At 38.1% G+C, this 19300-nt stretch overlaps 2 protein-coding genes across 4 annotated transcripts in view; both read left to right on the forward strand.

Moving 5' to 3' along the window:
• MYT1L (myelin transcription factor 1 like) overlaps positions 1-19300 on the forward strand; it is a 333945-nt gene that overhangs the window by 7793 nt on the left and 306852 nt on the right. Inside the window, exon 1 of one of the 3 annotated variants that reach the window (XM_086875945.1) lies at positions 18579-18707. The exons of the other annotated variants lie outside the window; for them this stretch is intronic. The gene's annotated coding sequence lies outside the window, so the exon portion shown is untranslated. Of the gene's footprint in view, positions 1-18578; positions 18708-19300 lie in introns of those variants that run through there. 3 annotated transcript variants of the gene reach the window in all.
• Positions 1-19300, forward strand: part of LOC147654652 (uncharacterized) — a 43437-nt gene that overhangs the window by 7534 nt on the left and 16603 nt on the right. The window lies entirely within an intron of this gene.

Below are 19300 nucleotides of genomic sequence, written 5' to 3' on the forward strand. Positions count from 1 at the left end.
TGAAGGAAAGGGGGAAGAGCCATCAGGATGTGTATTAGGAGGGCAGAGAAAAAGAAGGTAAGCCTAGAAAGGAGTTGGAAAAGAGGGGAGTAAACAGGTGGTGTCTTTTTTTCCTTGACCTTCTGTTGTGCCTTTTTTAATGGTTTATTGTTTCTTCTTAATTTTTTTTTTTTGTTAATAATGGGCTAGCTAGCATCAATTTTCAGAAGTGACTGTGTACAAGCTGTTACTTGTATAGCCAGTTACAAGTTTGACTGTTTATGAATAGCTGCTTAGTAAAAATCAGGAAAATTGAACACTGATCAGAGAAGAGAGTAGCTTCTCTTCAACAGCAGTGCTAACAATATACATTTTTTCAGTTTGGATTCTTCCAAGGAATCATAGAATCATGGAATATCCTGAGTCCTTGGAAGACCCCCAGAAGGATCATCAAAATCCAACTCCTGGCCCTGCACAGAACACCTCAAGAATCACAACATGTGGTTGAGTGTTGTCCAAAGGCTTCTTGAACTCTGTCAGTCTGGTGCTGTAACCACTGGCCCGGGGGGCCTGTTCCAGTGCCAAGCCAACCCCAGGTGAAGAATCTTTTCCTGATATCCAGCCAAAACCTCCCCTGGAACAGCTCTATACCATTCACTTGAGTCCAGTCACTGGTCAGTCTTTGTTATGTCTTTTATTTTTCTATATACTACTTGACCATTAACTTGAGCTCTTCAGTTTTAACTTCTCTTTGGAAAAGAACAGTTGCATCCCATCCTGTTTCACATCCTTTTTTATATTCTTTGTGGCTGATTTCTCCCCAGTAAAACTTTACTACAGGTAAAAACTACAGGTGCTCTCATTTTTCTCCCCAAGAATAGTTTGTTATGTTAGCAAACTTTTTATTCTCAAGATGTTTCTGCATGGGAACTTACCAGGCTAGCTGCTAGCTATTCTTAGCCAAAGTAACAAGGCCTGAACCATGATTTTACAAGGCCTTTCTTTTGTAAGGTTTTACCTATATGTGACAATTAAATCCCTATTGATAATTTCATTTTGGACAGAGTTCAAATTGTTCAAATGTCAGAGTTCAGATTCATGGATTTAAAATAAGTTTCATATGTCAGACATAACAATGCATACTCCAAATACTGGTTGACATTATGACTGTGTGGTTGAAGGTACAATCTTACCACTAGAAACCTCTTTCCTCCTTTACATTTTCTCAGCATAGAGTATGGCATGTAGACCATGCTTTATAAAGAGGCAAAATTTCAGGTTGTTGAATTCTGTTTTCCTCATGGGTTGTTCTGTATTGGGTAAGTTGTATTTCACTAGTCTCTGAGATTTTTTTTAACTTGCAGGTAATGAATTTGCTCAGTAGGGATTGTAAAAAACTCAAACTAGATTTATATCAATTCCCCAAATATAATATACTTTTGTAACTTTTCCAAACAAAAGCTCCAGTCACCTTGCTCTTAGCTTTGGGTTTTCTTATGTATAAGGCCATTATTTCAATGAACCACAAAACAGAATATAGGAATGTGGTAAAATAGGATATTTTCATGCATGGTTTGACTCTGTAGCAAAATGTGAAGTGACTTGCGTATGCTGAGAAGTTCATCATTGACTTACGTATTTTCAGTGTGCAGTGGGGCTGGCTTGGAGTATGGCTGTACAGAAGCTGATCGACAATGCATGTCCTTTATTCTGTAAATAGGACATTGGTGAAACTGATAGTTGTGTGTAACTGATATCAACAAGCTTGAATCATGTGTTCTCACCTGCATGGTCACCCAGAGACAAGATATATAGCATAATCTGCAGGTAAAAAGAAATACAGGCTCTGGATTTTTTTCATTTCAATGAAAAATAATTGAAATGTCTAAATAGAAATTCTTGCTGTCACCCCACCCCAGAATGACACTGTCATCTTAACTGAAAGAGCTGTAATTTATTTCCTGTACTGTTTTGCAAAAATTGTTTCTGTTAAGTGAATTTTCAAAAAAAAAAAATTAAATTATTAAAAAAGAATGATCTTAATTCTCCAAAATTGAGACAACTACCAAATGTTTGCTTGTAGAGTTTGTACTTTTATCAGTCTAACCAGAGGCAGAATTCTGAAGTTCTATACTAAAACAGAAAATAGCTGACAATTAAAAAAAGTGAACATCTCATCTGCTTTCAGCCTCCTTACAAATTTTATAATGTTAATATTAAATGGCACTTGGAAATAACTGAGAGACAGAACCTGGAGTCTATGCATGATACATTCCATGCTAGAAATAATCCTCAAAGTGAACACTGGTAGAGGATTTGTTTCAGTTTATCATAGTTGTGTTTTTTAAATGTACATTTTTGATTTATATTTGTCTTGAAACCTACGTGAAGTTGCCACTGAGTTGTGGAGAACTGCAGGTAGAGATACGTCTTTAATATGAGGCTATGAAAGTCTTTATTTCCAGAATACGTACATTTTAAAAACATATGAAGAAGGTCAGTTGGCCCTTTGAATTCCCTTGTACCTTTAGCAAATATTTTATTTTGTTGCTTTTTTATTTTCATGCTTTTTATAGACTTGTGTATGATAGACAGGCTTTGGACAGGACAGTGAAATGAAAAATTATTAATTTCTCCATAGATTCTGATAATTTTATATGAAAATAGAACACAATAGGACTTGAAGGTCAGTTCTTGCTTTACATTAAACCATAGGCTTTTTGTCTTTCTTCAGAGAGCTCTGAGCACTGAAGTGTTCATTGCTATGTGTAAAAAAAAATACTGTGTCCTGCCTGTGAACAATGGATAAATAAAGGCACTGTATCTAGAAAACAAAAAGCAGTTGAATAGAATGTAGAAGTATGTTAATTTCTCCAGTGGTTTTGAAAATTAATTCCTACTCCTTCAAGAGAGCTGAGAAAATGCTGAATCGTTGTCCTGATTCATTGTGGGATTTCTGCTGGTATGATTGCTTCTAATCATTGTCTAACCCTTCTTCAGCAGAGAAATGAGGGCTCTTGTACAGATGGACTTTTCTAAAGATGAAGTGATGAGGAACATGAGAGGGTTTTTTTTAACTTGTTAGTGCATCTTCTGTTTGGGTTTCCTCTGAGTTCAGCTCTTTTATCTGTTTTTCAGTTGATTTACAAAAGAGCCCTTTTTGAATTATTCCAGTTTTGTTTAAGAAAAGAGACATCCTATAATCTATTGACAATTGTAATTCCTTTTGAAGAAAGTAATCTTTCTAATATGTGTAAGGCAGTGTTAATTTTACCATACTCTCCATTTTAATGCACAGAACTTTTTTTTCTGTTTAGTATACTCATGTATCTATCTCCTTTTCATGTGTTGTACATCCTTTCATTTTATGCTTGCCTTGTATCAGATCAACTTTCATCCATTTTCCTTTCTCCCCATGCTCAGCAACAGCATACATATACATGCTTTTCTTTTAACCCAGCTGTGAGCCACATGCAGTGCACCTGTCTCGGAGGGAAGACACCCGAGCCTGTTCTCTACAGACAGGTGTGGGAATAGTAACCAGTATATTGATGGAATGAAAGGAGGAGGGTTTAACCTAAGGACATTACACAAGATGTTCATATAATTGTGTGTTTGCTTGACCTTATTCTTGCTGAACAAACACATCTGATTTTGCTATACTTCCACAGTAAACTCAAAATGGTATTTGTGATGTTAAACTGCTTCTGCTTTTGTTCATCTGCATCTTCAGCTTCTTACAAACTTCTGAAATGGTGGCACCCTAGGTCTTACCAGCTTCAGAGAAAACAGGCCCTATTTTGAGCTGGCAGTAACTGATTACTTTTCTGCTTAGGGATTTTACAAAATGTAGGGGGTTCAGAAATCCAGTTTGGATGTTAATTTATTTCTGTGTACTCTCAAAATTCAAGAAATACCATGGTTTTTCTTTTACTGTGACGGTGTAATGGCAGGTTGAGAACAGCTGTGACAACAAAATGCCATTTTTATTAGCACGTCTTCCACTATTAATATTTGCTAATGAATCTGTGTAATTATTAGTAGTAAAGAATTTTTACATGCCATTTTTCAGGTAGTCAGTACTAAAGCAGAGCTTGAAAATAAATTCCTTATTTATAGACATAAAAAGTTAGTTTCAGACAGAGGGTTATAACCTGATCTCTTGACTGAGTTTATAGGTGGTTCTAACCTGGATTCTAGAAAAATATTTCTTGTCTTTCATTGGAAAATTTGCCATAGAGTTTTTTTCCTAGCCTAGTTTAATGAGTTACTGAAACTAACCATTGTGGTTCCATTGAAAAATGGTGTAAAGTATTATTTATTATTTTGACCTAAATTGTTTTGAAGTGGGGAACAGTGCACTGTGAAATAAGTTTAATTGCTTCAGCTTTGCCAAAAACACTTAAATGTTCTTCTGGTATAGGAAATTCATGATCAAATTAATGTGGGTTTTGTGTAATACATAATTATATAGCTGTGATGGATACTTGAGTTAATTACAGAAAATACGTAAATTAAGAAATTGATGAAAATTGCAAATATTGAAAATACTTCAGAAGCAGCAGAAGAAATGACAATGACTTGCTACAGGATCACTTGCAGAGCCTTAGGTACAAGCTAAGTAACGAATCTTTCCCAGAGCTGATGAAGTTAGCACTGCACTCACAGTCCGCCAAAAACAGGACAGGTGCAGCTTTTACTCCTGGGCAGAAAATGAGAGACTTTCTAAGGTGCAGAAAAATGAAGTATGGTGGAGGGAGGAAAGAGTTCGAAGCAGAAAGTGTGTGTTCTGAGACTTTTTATGGCATTGAGTTTTTAAAATCCTTGTAAGATAAGGCAAGATCTTCTGTTGGTGCATACTGCCATAATTGCTCTAATTTAGAATATCTGCACTATTTTCACTTAAACTGAGGGTTTAGCACATTTTGACAGTCTCAGTGACAGAATATGTTATAGATAGTTGCTTGACAGAATTTTTACAATTTAGAGTTTGCTTGCATGATTAATTCTTTGTGCTTGTGCCTGCCCCCCTCCACCGACCATGCTGAGGGCTCTGTTATTTAGCTTGACTCCAGCCTATTCAGTAGAGCAGTGGCTGCAGGAGGCCAGACTGCACATGTCCTAGGGCCATACAAGTGCTATTTAGCAGGATGTACTCTTCAAAGCCAGAGGCACTCAAGGGACTACAGAAAGAGGCACATTAGTGACATAACACTGAGAGCCTGAGCCATGTTATGTAAATGCTCATTGTGATGAAGTGTTTGGTATTTGTTCTCATGCTGTTGTATGTATATACAACAGGTTGCTGCTGTTTGCAGTAAATAATTTGTAGCTAATGTTGTTGACAGTGCTGTTGATAAAGTTTAAAAACGTGTTCGATGGCTGCTGTTCGCTTAAAACCTTTTTTTACTATATTGGACAACTTTCCTAAGTGTTTCTGTATGCCACTAGAAAGGAGAATGGAGCGAGTTGTTTGAGGTATAAAGAATTAGGGGATGGGCACGCATCCAGGGAATCTCAGAGGGAAATATGGGCTGTGTGCCATGCACTGAATTTGCTACATATGTGCACATCTGATCTAGCACGCACACACTACACAGATGGTTAGCAATTGCAGAGATCGGCTCCACAAAGCATGTCCAGATCCCACTAACCAGGGTGTGTGGAAATCCTGGTCATATGGCCAGTCTGTGATTTCTCTCCTCTTTTTTGCTCCCAGTCCTGAAATTCTGTCTCAGGAAGGAGGAGGAAGAAATGAAAAAGAGGACATGCTGAGGCAGAAAGACATACTAGGTTAATGTTTATGTTGGACATGCTGAAAATGACGTTACCATAGAGCAGTGAGCTTCAGGACCTCAGCTGAGCCATAATCTACTGTGTATTTTTAGTTTGCTGTTGCAGTGTGAAAAGTATTCACTTCACTTAAGCTATATCATAATAACTTACTGTGAATACTGAAATAAAATGCTAATTAGATACTGTTGGAAGAGAGCACATGGTAAATTACTGTAATACCACTGGTGACTGGTAACTCATATACCTAAGGTGGCATGATCAGTTTTGAGCAAGTGTTTTCCCTTTTAATCTACTTGATCTTTAATAATGGGACTTCTCTAACTAAAACCTGCACCAGTTTAAAGTTCAGTTAATGTAACTTTTATAAGTTAGAATGTTTTTATTAACCAATTAAACCATAATTAAAAGTGGAATATTTCCTAAATCCTTAAGGCTTCTTCATTAAAATGGAGAAAATTCTTCTTCACAAGACTCTGGCTCATTTTAATTTCTCTAAACACAAATATATTTCATGTTCCCAAAAAACTTCTACCTAAAAAATCTATTTGATACTGTTTTAAAGTATTGACCTAATTTTAGGTAGTCTGACTATTCTCCCATTGTTAAAGATTTTTATGTTAATATTTTGCATTGAAAATTACGATGGATCAAATCAGGACTTTGAGCTTGTGAATGTGATGCTACATATGTACATCATAAAACAACTTCAGGGTTTATTTGTTTTTGGTTTTGTTTTGGGTTTTTTTGTTGTTTTGGTTTTTTGTTTGTTTTTGTTTGTGGTTTTTTTTTCTATCTATGTGATGCATTTAAAAATCTGTCTTTTTCCATCTTACGATTTCTCCAACAAGTGTACTCTCACTGATAGCCATGACTTCTCTTTTTGACAGTACAGGTTTATTAATTTTTCTGAAAAGTTATACGTGTGAGTTATTTATGCACTTCATAATCCCAGGCTATAATGTACCCAACTCTGATTGATTACCAGGATTCTCAGACTCTACCTATATCAATGGCAAGCTACATGAGTAACTTAATTTCTGTAAGAGGTAAGACTTTTTTATCTGCTAAAAGTTTTGATCTGATAAATCCTGCAATACAATCAGAACACCAGTTTTTATGGTGCTGTCAGTCTCTCTTAAATTATCATTCATACTTTTCAGAAAACATAAAGATAACATCCACAGGACAGATACCAGTCTGATCCTTTGCAATATATGTTTACTGTTCATTTTGTTAGAATCATATTGCTTGCTTTATTTATTGTTCTTAGAATAAATTACCTAATGGTCACCTATAGGTGTCTTAGGAGAATTTATTTAGTCCCTTTCTGAGGCAGTTTGGAAAATAATGGTAAATTATGTTTAGATGAGAGAAAACCAGCTATTCCTTCAGGAATTGGAACTTCCTATGCATAGGGGGAAAAAAACCACTAGACTTGGCTTTCTCTCATATTATATTGCCAATAGAAAATATTAAGCTAATTCAAGAATTAGTGTATGAATATTTAGGGACTTGTATCTTTCTTCCATTACACTTGGATTCTATTTAATTTGAGGGGTAGAACAGAGTTCCTTGATGCTGTCATTACTCATATTTGGGCTTAAGTTGAATTTTTGTGTTGCATAGATGTAGCTAAAAGAATTCATTTTCGGTGTTTGGATCGAACAGCTATTTTCTTCTGCTTGTGCTTGTTTTTGTAAGGTAGTCAGTGAAGAATAAATCACTCTATCACAATGAAGACAGAGTTCATCTAATAGAATTAATAGTGCCTTATACAAATGTGATACCCTCTGTGGTTTTCTTCTGTTTTTCACATGCTGCCACTTCAACCACAAGAAGAGTTTGAAAATAGTTCTCACTTTACCTAAAAGTACATACATTTGGATTGCATGCGTGTATAGGAATCTTTATCTTTACCCCAGAGCACAGTATTCATTAGTTCTTAAAAAATGTTATCTATTTGTCTTGTGTTTGTCTTCCTACTTGCTTTTAAGTTTCTTTCACTTTAGATTCTGCAGATTGTTTTTTCCTGTAAAATTCACAGATTTTATCCCTGATTCATTTCAGAGAATTTACTTTGCTTTACAGATCTATGTTGCCTATGAGCCTTGACTATAAAAATGACTTTAAAGTACAGTTAATAATGTCATTATTTATAAATTTCAAAAGCAGTATATTCTTGTCATAATTAATTTTTTGTTAATGTATTATTATTTGATGTATTCAGAGTACAAACATGTAAATTCATATGCTATATAGTGTGTGTATATATGTATGTATAAAACCTTGGTCAGGTTACAGCAGACCCATGTTGTCTTTTTTTCTGACTATACTAAATATACTTAGTTTGGGAATGCACAGTTAATGCTGCCTTTTTGTTCATATCATATCTATTATTACTACTGGTCTGCAATCTAGCAAGTACATTGTAGGTTAAAATTGTTGTACATATTTTTAAAGCTTAACATGAAGATTTTCTAGCTGGAAATTTAACTTTGAAAAAGTTCTTGAACTTTAATTTTGAGTACGTGATCAGAACTACCAAACAGTTTAGGTTGGAGGAGATCTCCCGAGGTTATCTGGTACCACCCCCAGCTCAAAATTGTCCTAGCATCACAGTTAGAACAAAACACTCAGGACTTGTACAGTCAAGTTTTGAGTATCTCCAAAGCTGAAAATCCCACTACCTTTTTGTGGACCTTTTGAAGACTGACTGATCCCAAGATGAGGAATGTTTTCCTTAGGAGCTTCTGTTGTAGAAATTTGTGACCATTGTCTTTGTGCTGTTTTTGCACCTCTGAGAAGAGCTTAGTTCAGTCTTCTACATAGCCACCTCTCATATTGTTGAAGACAGCTGCTGAACTTAGCCTTCTTTCTTCCAAGCTGAGCACATGCACACTTTTCTTAGTCTCTGCCCATGTCATATGCTCAAGCTTCGTAAATTGGTGGCCCTCCTCTGGAGTTGCTCCAGCTCCAGAGATAGTCTCAGACGTTCCATTTAGAAGTGAATAATAGTTCCCATACCCCTGCTGGTTATATTCTATCTGGTACAGTGTGCAGACAACTCTTATTGTCTCAAGGATATGCCACAGACTCCTGCTCAACTTCTGTCCACCAGGATCCCAAGTACTTTTCTGTAAAACTTCTGTCAGCCCTCAGTCTGTACTGATGCATGGAGGCTTTTTTTTCAGGTGCAGGACCTTGCATTCACCTTCATTTGAGGGGAAGGGAGAGGGAGAGAAAAGGAGGTTACAGTCAGACAGTTAGCTAGGATTAGTACAGTGGCTGACCAAGTGACAGCAAAGGAAAGAGCAGGAGCTGGGATCAGGACTGGTAAAGATGTGGATTAGAAGGTGTATCAAGTGACAGATTGTCACTGATGCCAACTTTCTACATCCTGCTTTCTACTTTTTGCTTCATGCTTCTTGTGGAGTTATGAATATATTTCAGGTTTGTGGTTTCTTTTTTTTTTTTTCAAATATGTGTGCATAAGTAAACTTTGTAACTCCAACAAATGATGTAGTTGAAGTTTGTGTTTGATGGTTACTAATTTTAGAATCAGTGGCAGATAACTTTGGAATGCCCCAGAATGCATTATTTTCATGGTTCTGTTTGCAGTTTCCAGATACATCTTCATGCAACCTGAATTTAAAGAGCTTGTGGTGCCCGATTGTGAGTGAGGCAGACCACCTGTTTTAAAACACCACTGACTACTGCAGTCCTTAAAACTCACCAGCACTTCTGTTTGGAGGTCTGATTTAAAGTCTTGTTCTCTGACTTCCAAAGCTTAGGGGGACACCCTTAGTCCCTGGACCGATATTCTTTTTAAGAAATTGCTGTGTAAGGATGAGCACAATTTCTTCCTAGTGAAGCTTCTTTTTTTAAAAAATAGGTTTGCAGTTGGATGCAGAGAGGATAAGAAGGGAAGACATTCAGATGTGAGCAGTAGCTTCTGTGTGTGAACTTGCACAGACAGAACTACTTTGCTTGGCATTGAGATAATAATAGAAGAGGGAATGGGAGTGGTGATCCATGAAAATATGAAGGGTGAGGAGAATGAGCTGACTGGCCAAGCAATATAGCAAGGGGAAGATTTCCAATGAAATTACCAGACATCAATTATAAAAGGAGCAAAAGAACATTTTAAAATACATAGTAAATGTATTTTACTACACAATCACTGCCCAATTCTTTGATATTAAAAACCTATGCTAGAAAAAAAAAAATGCATGGGTTCAAACAGAAATTTATCAGGTTTATGCAAGAATATAAATGGAAATGTTGAGCACAGTTGTGTCAAGGCAGACTTTGACTTAGAATGTCCATACAACAGAAGAATATGCCAGGGTAATGACCAGTCTGTGTCGTCTTTAGGTTGGCTTAATTGTGTATTAAAGTTTTTATTGACCTGGATCAGGTAGCTCTTATGCTTATAAATGGACTTCCGGAGTTATACTGTGTCATGACTAAAGTTTTCTGAATATTTTTCCTCTGGATATTTTTTTGTAAAATTCAACTGTTTTGAGACTCACCTAAGCATAGTAATTAAGCAGTAAATATTTTAAAGGAAAGGTAGTGAATTAACTGAACAGTTTTTTTAATGAAGATGTGCCTGGCAATAGGAATTCTTTTCTACTGAAAGCAGAAAACTGTTGGTATTTCAAATGGGCAAAAAAGAAATAAAGCAAAAGAAAAATGCAAAACATGGCAGAACTTCTCAGCTTTTGGGTGGTTTTGTTTGTTTGGGTTTTGTTTTTTTGTTTTTTTATTTCCTATTAAGAAATAACAAAAATACATAGCAAAACATAATTAGGAACTGTGTTAGGGGCTGTACCCTAATTCAGTCTAAAAATGGGATTTTTGTCAGAAAATTCCACAGGGCTGACAGAAGTTTCCAGGAAGACCTACAGGGAAGCTGGGGTGTGTCAGTAGTACATGCCTGTTTAGAGAAGTAAATTGGCTTGAAAAAGTAATATTCATGGTGAGACTGAAACTTCTACATGTAGTTCTTTGGCTCTGTTGCCAAATCTTTCTCCTAATTTAGGCATCCTTAATATGTATTCTTCATCTAGTTCTTCTTAAGAAAAATGAGAAACATGTGATGGAAGCTGGGAGCTACTCATCTCTCTCTGAAGTAGACATACTCTATCTGATCAACTTAATGTCCTTCAGGCAATGTTGTCTGTCTTGACTATATTTTCACTGAATGCCACCATCTACATGTGTATGTCTTAACCTTAAAGTGAATCCTGCTTTCAACTGCAGCTGCTAGAAACAGTTCATTGGCTTTTTCCTGCACTATAAATTCCTTTGCAAACTATTTGCAAAGCCTTTTTTATGCCCTATCCTTTTCTAAACTGCTATTTCTCCCTCAAATTTTTTGCATGCCCTTAGAGGGCACATTTATTGCAGTAGGTCTGTTCCCCTAAGTCCTGTCATAGAAAAAAAACTTGTTACATGTTGTGTAATGTGTAGTAGAAACAAGGAAATAGGTTATAATCTCAATGTTAAATCTATTAATTTTGTTACAAATCCTTCCTTATCTGTCTTTTATTTAATTGGTCATCTTCTTTAAGGTGTGTAGAACTTCAGATCACAATTTTTTGCCTGTGTGTCCATCAAGTCTTTGAGTTAGCTATAAACCACTGCAGTAATGCAAATAAATATATATGAGTAGGCAGCAGGACTTCTTAACATTATACAGTTATTCTCCACTAAAGTATTAGTAGCAATTTTAGGTCCCAATTCAGCAAAGAATCTAAGCATGTTTCTATGCTAAAGTCATCACTGGGAAAAGCAAAGCATGTAATCTGACAAGATTTGGTTTTTATTTGCCTGTAAAATAGTCCCTCCTGTATGTAACACATGCCTTGGACTGATGGTAGTCTTACCAGTCTTATGCCTAGACTGATGGTAGACTCAAGATTATATACTTTTCAAGAACCACGAAGCCTGGAGCTTGTTAATTTTGTAAAGTAATAAAGAAAATTACTTTCTGCCAAGTTTATGTACTCACTTTTTAGCTGGAAAAATTCTGTACTTTCTGTAAGGGGTTTTCTTTATCTCATTTTTTCTCCATTTGAGATTTTTAATACCCTTTATGGATTCTTGTTCAGTCAAAAGTGTTTACAGTAGGGACTATCACTTAAATAGGGATAACAACTACTAATTACTAGGAGTCATGAAAACTAGAAGCTGAAAACACCTACTACATTGTTTAAATCTTTCCCCTGTGATTTTAGGATTGTTCCTTGGTAGTGTAATTTCCAGTGTTTCCTTTGGTCCAGTTCTACTTCCTTAGAACTTCTACTCTTCTTAGAACACTTTCACAGTATTCAATGCCTTGTCGTCCCCCTGCTTCCGGAATTCGGCTATGACAATTTTAATTTACTCTGACTTCTCATCTATGTGTATGAAGTATCTCTTTTTGTTGCCTTCAACTTCTCCTTTTCCGCAGTTTTGGACCTTCCACCATCCTTAAGGTTTCTGCTCTTCTTTCAGTTTGTATTTGCATTCTATGATTTTAATTTCTAATATTTTCTCATAAGCTGTTCCCTCCATTTCCATAATTTTTTTATTGCTTTTTTAAAAAGTTATGCATTTTCCAGTTTGTTAATAGCTCTGTGGGCTTGCTCCTCCTTCTTGCTCAAGCCAGTGGGAAAAAACGAAGGCATACTACTGCTTATAACTTTCCTGCAATTTTTATCCTGTACCCATAATAATTTTTTTTTTTTTCCAGCTGACTCAGATGTATGACTGTTTTGCAGTTTCCATAACCAGTGGGACTAGGACTCTGTCCTGGGTGAACACAGTCATCTCCTAGCTCAGATGACTCTTCTAGCTGGCAGGCCTTTTATTAACTTCACCGTGTCTGACTGGCTTCCAGACCAGATAGTTTGCATTCTGCCAGCTGGAAGCATGGGCAAAATTTGCAACTCAGCGTGCCTTCATGGAGATACTTTGAGGACGTGATCAGTAATTTTGAGCAGCTGAAGCCAACAACACTGATAAAAATACTGCTTAGAATCCTTTGTTAAATGTCAGAAGTACTGTATAAATGAAAATTCCAGTGTGAATATTCTGAAGCTGTCCTCCTGGAGATACCTGCTACTTTAAGTGCTTTCTCTCCAAAATAAAGCCAAGTGTTAATATCATTCTAGACAGTAAAATAGTTTCTTCATATGTATGGTACTAAATGCTCAGGATAAGTGTTTAAATGGAGCCACCAACATTTTGGCTGGGAGTGGGCATTTGATCCCTGTGATTATTTTACCCATTTGTAATGGCTTTTAACATTTTGGACCACCTGTTTGAGGAAAATATTAGCTTAAGGGCTAACAGAAAGCAGTTACTTAATATTCTATGGGATTTCTGCAAACACAGTTGCATTCATATACATGTTTTGGGTTTTTTCCCTCAGTGGTTCATGGGGACCAGACACTGGACAGTTCAATGTAAATAAATACTTCATAGTTGCAAGAGCAAAGTAGTGCACCCCACTTTAGATATTAAAGAATATTTAGGCCCCAAATGCTTGCAAATTACTAGTTTGGGTAAAGTGTGAGCTGTATTTTGTCTCATGACTGAAACAAGGTCTGCTTGAAATAAAAGTAATTATTTTCCTCGGAGTCTTCCCTGTATTTACATTTTGTCGGGGTGAAGCCCACTTTCTTAGATGCACTTTCCATCATGTTCCTGCACTGTGCTGGAGCAGTATTTCCAAGATTTTCTGCAGTCTCCTCAAAGTGGACTTTATAATCTTTAACTGGAGGGTCATAATGTCACTGGATGTAGTTGTAGGACTTTCACTAGTGCTGTTCAATACTGGACCCAACTTTTTTTCAACTTATTGTTGAACATATTTATCAATGATTTGGATGAAGGTGCAGATGCCATCTCACCAAGTTTGCTGACAACACAGATCTCTGAGGAGTGGCTTGGTACCCCAGAGGGCTTTGCAGCCCTTCAGAAGGACCTCAGTGGGCTGGGGAGAACTGAGAAATTCAACAAAGGCAAGTGCAGGGTCCTGCACCTGGGGAGGAACAACCCAATGAACCTGTATTGACTGGGGGCTGATCTGCTGGGAAGCAGCTCCGTGGAGAAGGACATGGGGGTCCTGGTAGACAACAAGCTGCACATGAGCCAGCAGTGTGTCCTTGTGGCCAAGAAGGCCAAAGGTATCCTGGGGTGTGTTGGGAAAAGCTTTCCCAGCAGATCAGAGGAGGCTGTGTCCAGTTCTGGGTTCCTTAGGACAGGAGAGATGTGGAGCACCTGCAGCTGGTCCAAAGGAGGGCTACAAAGATGACCAAGGGACTGGAATATCTCTCTTATGTGGAAAGGCTGAGGGAGCTGGGCCAGTTCAGTCTCCAGAAGAGGTGACTGAGAGGGGACCTCATCAGTGTCTGTTGGTATCTGAAGGGAGGCAGTCAAGAAGATGACCAGGCTCTTCTTGGTTGTACCAAGCAATAGGACAATAGGCAACAGGAATTTTCACCTGAACATGAGGAAGAACTTCTTTACTGTGCAGGTGACTGAGCACTGGAACAGATTGCCCAGAGAGGCTGTGGAGTCACTATCCCTGGGGACATTCAGGAACTGTCTGGACGCAGTCCTGTGCAGTGTGCTCTATGATGGCCCTGCTTGATCAGGTGACCTACTGTGGTCCCTTGCTACCTTATCTATTCTGTGATTCTGTTAATAATAATAATATGCTGCTTTAACAAAAGTCACTAAGCTGGGAAAATACCAGAAATTATAAGAATATTGGCAAGACTTTAATAGACTAGGAAGGACTATTTTCCAGATATTCGTGAATTTGGAGGTAGGGACTAAGCTACTGCAATGGACAGTGTATGCTAAACACTTTGTTAGAACCAGCTTTGCTGGTTAATCTTTGAGAAGAATTTAGCCAACCAGCCTGTGGTGCCCCTTCCCACCTAGAGATTTCATAGGAGCCAGACAATAATTACCAGAGGGGTTGCTCAACTTCAGATCAAAAAAGTCATTACCTTATCTACAGATACTCAGCAAATGCTCAGGCTTAGTGGCTGTCCTAATGCCCTGGGCTGGTGTTTCCAGGAATGCCTAAATGCCCGTGTTAGGAAAATATAGGGAAGATTAAAGAATGTAAGGATTGGTGTTACTGTAAGGGCTTTCTATCCTTGGGCACTTGCCACTGTTAATTTTCACTGATGTTAATAAATACAGTGTGAGCCAAGCAGTAGTACCTTAATAGCTTCATTATGTGGAAATCTGTTTCTTTTTTCCTAAAAACAGTATTAAAAAGGAGCACGTATTAGCATTTAGGTTATAGTTCAGATTCTAATTTCATACTGCAGGACAATAGTTAAACTGTATACTTTAACTTTTGCCTGTGATGCTATGTTTATCAGTCTTGTAAATAGTCTGCTGCTAGGCTGGGCAGGATACCTTGTAGCTCTTCAAAGCATACAAATTTTAATGGACAGCAATTACAGTACTCACATAACCTGAGCTTTCTGTCCAGTAGAAAAGGGGTTAAAACTTAATAGGGGTTGGGCATGAGGGAGGGGAAAAAATCCTAGGCAGAATGTCTCCTCACAGAGAAACCAAGAACAATTAATTTGTGCTCCAAACTGCTAAGGACAGCAGAAAAAAGCAACTAGTATAAATAATTAAAGCAGAGATTAGATAAATATTTGGGGAGGGGGTACTGTGGTGGTGTAAGTGCTTATGTTAAGGTGAAGTGGACTGCTGTGCTTTCTTTTTGTTCTAAGGTTTTCTACAGCCCATTACTTAGTAACCTGCTATATGCCATAATTTTTAAACCATGTTTTTTTAAAAAAAAAAAGCTTGCGTAAGAAAGATCTCTTGAACATAGGCTGGGATGTGACTTTGTCATGTAATACAGATTTATGATTCATTCATTTTCCCGGACTTTATTTCTCCAGAACAGGTCTCAGGTTGGCATCCTGAGCTTTGCAAAAGGTCCACAGGGTTGAGTGGAAGGAATATAAATGTTTCACTGGAGCCAGACTTCTGCTGTGGCAGTGCCTTTCAGTACACTGAAGTTGAAATACGTAGACAAGGAGGTGGGGGGAGGTGTTTTGCGGTGTCTCAGATCCCAGGAATGCCTGATTTTAGGAATAGAGAATTAGGATTTTTTATATGTTCAGTAACAGGTTTATTTCATGTTTCAGAGAAAAACAGCTACAAGATCAGGAAACCAAGCCTGGGGTTTATTGTTTAAAAAGGGAAAAATTCAAACATGTTTTAGTAACAAGGTATGGCTTCACATGTGAATATATATATATAAAAAATACTTGAAGAATGTAGAAAATAAAACTGGAGACTAATATTCAACAAATAAAATACTATTTTGTTGAAGAAGGGGAAGCAAGTGATTTACATCAAAATATTAAATGATCAGTGGATAATTTCTAACAGAGCCCTTAAAAATACAACTTTCATTAAAATACTCTTCAGAGCTCAGAAATACTTGCAAACACATCAAAGGACATAGCTCTAATAATCCATCAGTTAAACTGCTGTGATTTTTTGTCTGTTTTTCTATGTTCATATTCTTATCTTTCACAATATGAATGCGTAACCTTATAGAAACATCCTGTATGAATTGTGGGGTTCTGTGCCCCATCAGTTTCTGCGGTAATCTGGGGGAGTCCTCCCATATGTGAACATACCCCGAGCTGAGCTCTCACTCGCACACTGCAGCCAGCCTGTGCAGCGAGCCCAGCCTGGTGCTCTTGGAGACAGGGAGATGCAAGGTACCATTTTTTTCTTTTCCAGACTGTAAATGATTCCTATTCTTTGCTCCACAGAACATCCGATGTGGTGCCCAATCGGCTGAGAAAACTGCACAGACGTCAGTGTGTGTGTGCGTGTGTGTGTGTGTGTGTGTGTGTGTGTGCGCCTGCACAGCCAACTGCAGCTGGAACCTCCATTAGAGCAGCCCTATTGATTTCTGGTTCACACTGCAGTAACAGGGCTAGAGTGCAGGGCGGGGGCGGGGGGAGAAGAAAGCAGGAGGGGAAATAATCCCAGTGGTTTAAAAACAAGGCTTAACCGAAGGCACATCAGGGTGCATATGTATAGCACATACGTGCCAGTTTCCAGAGATACGCCACTGAGCTGCTTGCTTAAAAAAACACCACCAAAAATCTTCAGGCAGAGCAGCTCCCAAATCTCATGAAACAACAGTCTTCCCAGGTTTCAGATCCCCCACGCACATGGATTGATGTTTGATGCTTTGTCGATGCTGGGTTTGCACACCGGAGCTGGCCGCAAAATATTTCTGTTTTGTTAAAGGACTGCAGGAGATGTGCACTTTAAATGGCTCTTTCTCTATGCACACATTCATCTGCTTAGAGACTGTGGGGGGGGTTAGAAATCCACCTTGAGTGTGTCAAGCACAGGGCAGAGAGAGCTCCAGGAAGCTGCTCTGCGTTTACTGGCAGTCATTTTCTCGTGATGCATAATGCACAAGGTGCCAATGCAAGCTGAGGTGTAAAAAACAGGGGCGGGGGGTGGCGTGTGTGTGTGTGAAAATGGTGTGTCTGGTAGCAGCTGAGCTTTCCTCTTTATCTGAGGTTTTTTTCTCAGCTAATATCTGGGAATAATTTATAGCTGCATGTTAATACATTTTCTTGATATTTCAGCACATCTGTGAAGAAAATCCTTGCAAAGCAAGTGTGTCTTTTCACAATCACTGCATGTCAGTCTGGCAAACTCTAGCTGTGAGCAGTATACAGTAAAGGGGGGGAAAGCCCCCAGCACCGTTATCTGTTCAGGGGGTGGGGGAAGGGGCGACGGTAATACCTTTAAAAACCCGAAAGGCGGTAAGCCATTATTAGCAAAAGCTATATTGAGCATGCTTGCCAGACAGGCAGTGCAGTGCAGCTCAGCTCTAGTTCCGCCCAGACATGTGCCTTGCCATTTTCATTTTAATCAGTCTGCTCAGGATGGCTGCTGATTCATTTTGCGGGATGGCCCCCTGGGAGCCAAGGTGAAAGCCTGAGGCGAGCTGCTATTGCATCAATGCAGCACTCCACATCAGACACAGGGAGGGGAGGCAAGGCTTTGGCAGTAGATAGAGTTCAAAATACCAGCCTCGCTATTAAAAAAAACAAACCAGTACTCCCCTTCAAAAAAACCCCAAAAACCAAAAAAACAAACAAACAAAAAACCCAAACAGAAACCTCTCTGTGGAAGTAATAATATTAAAAAAGAAAGAAAAAAAGAATAAAAGGATTATAAATCAAACACCCCCCTCTCAGAATCATTAAATAAAACACAATTATTGGAGAAAAATCTCTTCTGCTCCTTCCTTCCTCTTGTACCCTGGAAGCTCTGGAGCTACAATTTCTTTTCAGTGCCTTATTTAAAAAGAAAAAGGATGCTCTCTATTTCTCTATTTACCTGATAACTAGTGGGGGGTGGGATACCTGATTTAGCTGGAGACTTTGATTTGTGGGATTGACAACCTTATTATGCAGTGAGCTTATTATTGATATTATTCTGCTCTCGGTTGCCATGACCACCTTGTGAGAGACATTCAATTTTCTCTCTTCCATCATCATTATCTATGAGGCCATCTGTTGTGGAAAATGAATTCAGCCTCATTTGCATGACTGATAAGCAAATTTTTTTTTATCTATTTAACAGAAGGTCATATGCCGGGGATTTGGAGCTGGTGAAAAAAAAAAAAGTGGAGGAAAAAAAAAAGGCATCTCGAGAGGATGAGTGGGAGTGCGTGCATTAGAGGATGTATGTGGAAGTAAAACAGATCCCTCAGGCCTGCTAGCCTATCCTACTGCATTTGTCATTCCTGCCAGGGCGACATTTTTTCCCCCTAAGCTTCTGCACACTAAAGAGAGTGAGAGCTTTTTCCCTGCAGTCTTCTTGAAGCCCCCCTGGTTTTTTTTTACTCAGTGTTGGTGGGTGTATTTTAATATATATATATATTTTTTTTTTTAATTCCCTGGAACATGGGGTGTCTTTTCAGTGTTCAATGAAGAAAAAAGCAGCCTTTTCTGGGTCTCTGTGGTATGCTTCTTACTCCTCATCCTTTCCAAGTTGTAGTAAGCCAGGGCGTTTCTTAACCATGCTGAAATGTCTTGCTTATGTTTATCTTGTAAATGGTTAATAGTGCAGGTGTGGGCTGTGTTTTGTGCAGGGTGGGGGTTGATTCTTGCAGCTAACTGGGAAGATTATTGTGATTTTTGAAATCATTCTGTAGCTCGTACTTAAATGTCCATTGTTTGCTCTTTTCAAGTTCTTCTGGCAATACTGCTGTGCAGCTGAAATTATATTGGGCTGTAGGATAGCTGATAAAAAAATCCTAAAGAATGTGTTTACTATATGACCGCATAATGTTGCATGCATTAAGCATGTTGTTGTTTATATAAACTTGCTGCATGTGGACAGTACTTGTTTGATACGGAGAACCCGAGACAGAAACTTCACAGATTGGAATGCTCAATGACAGCTGAATGCAATTAAATAAAAGACCATAAGATACTGTATTTTG

This window comes from Cyanistes caeruleus, chromosome 2 (genome assembly GCF_971803275.1).
Source record: "Cyanistes caeruleus chromosome 2, bCyaCae1.hap1.1, whole genome shotgun sequence".
Taxonomy (NCBI): Eukaryota; Metazoa; Chordata; class Aves; order Passeriformes; family Paridae; genus Cyanistes; species Cyanistes caeruleus.